Here is a 5,863-nt window from a genome sequence, read left to right on the forward strand (position 1 = left end):
AAGGCTGCAGGGCGTATCGAATCGGGGACAGAGGCGGCGGGGGAGCACTCGACACCGGTAAAACCGGTTCAGAACCGAAAGTGAACGATTTTGCCCATCGAGCGTCGTCTTCTCCGCAGTACACGGTTGCTTGGACACCACGTGAGGGCGCTCTACCAATGGAGTCGCGAGCGGCGTTTATCAAACAGACGCGCAACTCTGCTACCTTTGGTAGCATATACAGTAATACCCCAGCCACACGGGCACTGTAAAGGTACTTTGAACTAAAGCTCCATTAATCCAAGGAAGCACGCGCGCTGCCACACGGACGCGCCTAAGGATACCTAGTCCAAAGGCACTTCGAATCAAGGAAGCTCGAGTTTGTCCTTTGAGGCTGCAAGGGAGTACTCTCTCTCCCAGCAAGTTAACAGCAAAAATAAATGGGGACAAGAAACGATCGATACTCTTTTCTTAAATTTGCTTCGTAAAATTATTGGTCTTTTAAAATTGAAGATTATTTGTTTTGTGGCGGTCTCACCACGCCATACTCTCGTCACGGATTTACAAGCGCCATGGTAACTACGATGCCTTGTCGGCCATGTTTGTTGTTCGCAGCAAGTAGGCACAGTGACGGAAAGCAGCTAGTGATATATCTGCGGTGCTGTTTTTTTTTGTACAGTTACGTGCTTGTTTTTTTTCTGACAAAATGAGTGGCGGTGAACCCGCGGTGGACCCGATCCCTGAATGCATCATGAGTGACGATCCCTGGATCGTCACTCATCTTGATGGAGATCGCCGAACACAAGACACACAGAAAAACGTGATCAGAATCGCAACGATCGCAAGGCAAGAAAAAACAAAGGAAAAGAACCAAGCTGAGCGTGTTGGGCTTAGTGTGGCCAGCTCTGAGATGTTATGCTCTGTGCTTTGCATATCATGTCATTATTGCAGTTGAAATTGCGTTGCTTCAGCATAATACTGGTATAAAACAAGTTTTTTTTAATGAAAATATGTGACACTGCTGTATTATCATGTGCACTGAAGTCTGCAATTTTAATCCAGTTTTTCATCGATGAGGGCGCTAAACACTTTTTCCGAAGCTCGTTCTGCGACCGTGTAGCACGGACGAACTCCCTTGAAGTAGTGCTCCTTCGGTAGCGTAATGGAGCTTTAGTTCAAAGTACCTTTACAGTGCCCGTGTGAAAGGGGTATAACTCTAAAGTCACATAGCGCGCAGCGCCCCTGGTGAGAGGAGCGGGAGTCAGACCACGGCCGTGGCTATGGGCCGCGCAAGGCGACGGTGTGAGATGGGGCCCCGTTTTTACACAGATGGTATGACGTCACATAGCGCGCAGCGCCCCTGGTGAGAGGAGCGGGAGTCAGGCCATGGCTATGCGCCGCGCAAGGCCGTGACGTCACTCCAGTGGCCCGGCAGCACCCCTCGGCCGCTCCTTTCGGTCGCCACGTATTCGCGTTAGATATGTCTTGTGTGCTTGTTAGGATGAAAACCGGGGTGCGATTTTTTTTTGTAGTAGAATATAGTGTTTGCGACTCCAAGGCATGCACCGCGAATATGTGAGGCTGCTTGTAGTCTTTACGACAGCATACTGAAACAGTGCCACAAATGTGTTTGTACAAATTGCTTTATTGGAAAGCAAGGCTAGAACTGACCCTTTTCATTTCTTGCTTAATGTTTTCATCTTTCTCTCTGCAGCCTTCTTTTGTGCAGAGCTGTGAATCGTATCATTTTGTAGTCTACAAAAGTTATTCAAAGCTACGTTCGTTGCAGCACGCACTACCTGTCGCACGAGAGTCTCTGTAGTGTGTCCATTTTCGCACGTTTCTGGATCAACATCTCCAATAATAGAGGCGGAAATGGAGCTGACAATGGCACGTTGTTTGTCCGATGCGAGGAAAGAATTTGCATTTTCTCCCGTGGTGAGTTTTTCGACAACAAGGGTCGTAACTAGCACCATATGCACAGTGCATGGTTGCGGGAACTTTAATCCTCCCCTTGATAGGTTGGCAATCATTTTCGTGGATTCAACTTCTATATCCCTATTCTCCAGAATGAGAATGCTGCGGCAAAATGTGCAGGACACCTTCTTGAGAGCTGAATGGGCACAGTATCCAGCGATGTAGGCGACGACTTCCATGTCGTGCTTCGGGCTGGAAATTTCTTCATCAGAGACCAGCACGGAGAAGTTATTGTGTTGCGGAATTTCTTCCGTGCCGCTCACGCTGTTGTTCTCTGGCTGCGGAAGCATCAGCAGCTTTTGTAGACGGATTTTCTTTTCTGATTCGAGAAGCTGTCGCACAGAAATGTGATACTGTGCACCAGCAAGCTGACGGTATCGACCGAAGCGATCCTCAAGTGTGTCCGTTTGAAATTTGCCTAGGAGAACATACCTGAATTTCAGGTCTTCTAGGAAGTAACGCAACAACTCAACAAGAGAGTAGCAAGTTAGCCTCAAAGCAGTATGTGTTTCCTTCGTCATGCAGCCACTGGTCATCTTGACACTGCGCCAAGCGTCCAGCCAGTCTACCATGCCGTTCAGGAAAGTCAGCTGTTGATCCATCACCGTAGTCACAGGATTCTGCAGGGAGTCGTTCAGTCGGCGACCTTTGGAAGGGCTCTTTACGTTGACGACCTTCCACCAGTTCGTTATAATGTTGATGAAGAGGGCTGTTGAATTGGCGCTCATGAGTTGGAAGGCTTCGCCACGCATTTCAAGTGCGTTTGCGATAAACGGGTTCATGACATTTAATACCAACTTTACATTTTGTGTTTCCATAGGTGTTGGATTGACTGCTTTGGCATTTAGCTTGTAGCCGAACTTCAAGAGCGATGTCTTCTCCGATGAATAAAGCTGTCGCACGCTTCAAACGATGCAGCTTTCATTCTGGGAGGCCCTACGGGCAGTTCTCCAGACAGGCTCATTTCAGGAAAATAGAAACATGTTCCTTCGTTTTTCTGGTTGATCCAATTATTCCTGACTCATTTGAGTATGTGCACAGGGTCGATGACAAAAAAGAGGACGGCTTTTATCGGCTGGGTGGGGATAAACAATGTTCACTTCATGGTTCCTTGAGAAAAGCGACATCATTTTCCGATTGAGCAAGTTGTTATCAGTAACTACAGCTATGACGTTAAGGCCCATAGATTCCACCTCCAAAATTATCTTCTTGCAGTAGTCATGTAGGATTTCAGAGCTCATTTTAGAAACGGGCAGAATGTGTATCACATCTTTGTTGGCTGACAGGAGCGACTGAACCATGAAAACATCGGCCGTTGTGGCTGCTTCTTGAGAATTGGCTGATGATCCTACTATGCTGCCTCCCTTGTAATCGAAGTACGGCTTGATGTGAATTTCATCAAGCATTAGCACCACAGTCTTTTCGTGCGGCTCCATGCACTTCACCCTTTCTTTGATGTAGGAAAGAAAGTGGGCTTGGTTTTGCTCCTGCATTGGATCGCCTCCATACTTGGAGCAAACGCGGCGCAGTGTTGAAGGACGGGGTAACGTCAACATCGACGCCGACCTCGCAAAGTTATAAGCGTGCGGGGAAATGGAGTGCAGGATGCTAGAAAACACTAAAGTTTCAGCACAGTATCGACGAATGGGGGCAGCGAGTGTGAGAGCAATCTGCTCGTTTAGAAGACGAAACAGGGCACTTTGTTCTTTGTTTGTATCGTTGTCTTCAGACAGTTCATTGAGCAAGGAGCCGATCTGCTGCAGCACTCTCGTTGTTTCTGACGCACTTGTAGCTTCTGGCGTCTCCGTCATGTGGTTTTCTAGCTGATCGAGCGTTAAGGACAACGTACGGGTGTCACGCACTGCATCTGGCACTGAGCGTCCACAGGGTAATGAAATAAGCTTAATCATACCTGCTGACACTGAAACTGAGAGATCAGCGAACACTGTGACGGAAAACCTAACATACGGTGCAGGATTATCCTCGATGCGGAGAAACATTACACAGCGGTCATTCACGCAGACGGTCCAGAACTCACTATTGCAGACCGCAGAAAGTTTGCCCTTCAAGTCTTCAAGTGATGACACTGCATTTCTCTCGTCTTCTTCTCCTTTTGTGTCTATGGAGCTCTTGATTGCTTTGCTCAAGGCCTCGTCTTCCATTCGTGCTCTCTTAGAGGCTGGAGATTCGCGACGAGTACTGCTTGTGCTCAGGTACGCTGGACAGTTAGGGAAAATCGAGGGTACGGCATCTGGCACTAGGTGCACCCTCTCGCTGTCAATTGTCACAGTTTTTCCCGACGCTGCATCGAAATGTGACAGCTTCGTGATGAGTTCACTCCCTTTGAAGTGAAGTTCGCAAACCTGCGCCACACGTGAAAACGACTGAATTATCATCGATACTTGGACACACTATTTTATGAAACATGTGTTATGATGCAGTTTGACACTGTCCTGAATATTTCTGCTCGTTTACAGCGCATTTTCCTTCCGGAAGCGCAATAAAACTGCCACAAACCATACTACATACCACAAACCATACTTAATTGCTTCAAGAGTTACTAAGCGAGAACGCGAGTCATGCGATGCACAATGTAATGAAGTAAATATCGCCTGCTCACCTTGGAGTGTATGCTGGGTGTGAAATCCTTGCGCGGAATGGCTCTAATCCAGGATTGCCTCCGAACTTCATTCTTGGGGAAAGAGAAAACCCGCACTTTGGGCCCATTGTCGTAATTCCCGCGGAATCCCGGAACACAACATCGTCCCATGTCGCACAAAGTGAGGCGTTTGCTTTTGCTCAAGAGCCACAGAACTGTTGCACGCAACACTTCCGCCACTATTCTGCACACAGACACACACGCACGATCGCACACAAACGCAAAGAAAGTGAAATAAGACACTTCACCAAAAACGAAAAGAGCGCAAAAAGAATGTCAGCGCAGTGCGACACAGCACTGAACTTAACCAGAGGAAGCAAGGACAGGCGGGTGGAAAACACGTACCGACTTGTCAAAAATTTTTGACTCGCCCCGTCCCCCCGTCGCGAGGGCGCCCGCCGGCAACAGGAGACTCGGACAACTAGCGTGACGTAGGCAGTCTGGAAAGGAGGACGTGAACAGGCCTTGTCAAGTCACGGCCGGTCTCGACGCGCGCGCTCTCTCCTCTCGAGAGAGCGCGCGCATCGAGACCGGCCGTGGTCAAGTCAAGGTGGTGTTGGCAAGGCGACGGTGTGAGATGGGGCCCCTTTTTGCACAGATGGTATGACGTCACATAGCGCGCAGCGCCCCTGGGGAGAGGAGCGGGAGTCAGGCCATGGCTATGCGCCGCGCAAGGCGACGGCGTGAGATGGGGCCCCCTTTTTACACAGATGATATGACGTCACGCGGCGAGGTCACGCGAAAGGTCAAGCGTGGCTATGCGGCCGCGGCACGGCACGGGCTGAGGTGGTAGCGAAAGTAGTATTGCTTCGCAATAAAAAACGAAAAACAAACAAAACAAAGTCTGCGTGTGCGCGCAAGTCCAGCAATATCAAGGTCCACATGTCATCCACATGCCCGTGAAGCAGGGGCAGGGCCATGGCCCACCAAAATTGGCCATATGGTGCCCCCGATCACATGAGACATGGAAGCGCAGAAATGGCAGAGAGGTCTACGAGCCATCCTGGCGTGAATAAAGACTAGAGACAGGTGAAAGAAGGGAAGAAACGCGAACAGCAACCCGAATAAGCAACGCACGAGCCCGAGGGGAACCTAACAAAGAGGGGAAGTCATGAGGGGAAAGAAAGTGCGGATAGCCGGGAAGCCGTGCTGCTATGTCCGCGGGGAGAGGGCAGGCACGCAGGTAATGGACAACATCCCCCACAGCTCCCCCCATGGACAAGAAGGCGAAGGAACGAGGGCAAAACG

The 5,863-nt window shown here is 49.5% G+C and overlaps 1 pseudogene; it reads right to left on the reverse strand.

Annotated features, from left to right (window-relative positions):
- Positions 1-1,655: 1,655 nt before the first annotated feature.
- Positions 1,656-4,726, reverse strand: LOC149356184 (uncharacterized; annotated as a pseudogene).
- Positions 4,727-5,863: the final 1,137 nt, after the last annotated feature.

The sequence above is a fragment of the Amblyomma mixtum genome, chromosome 3 (assembly GCF_055824585.1).
Source record: "Amblyomma mixtum isolate Tamu chromosome 3, ASM5582458v1, whole genome shotgun sequence".
Taxonomy (NCBI): Eukaryota; Metazoa; Arthropoda; class Arachnida; order Ixodida; family Ixodidae; genus Amblyomma; species Amblyomma mixtum.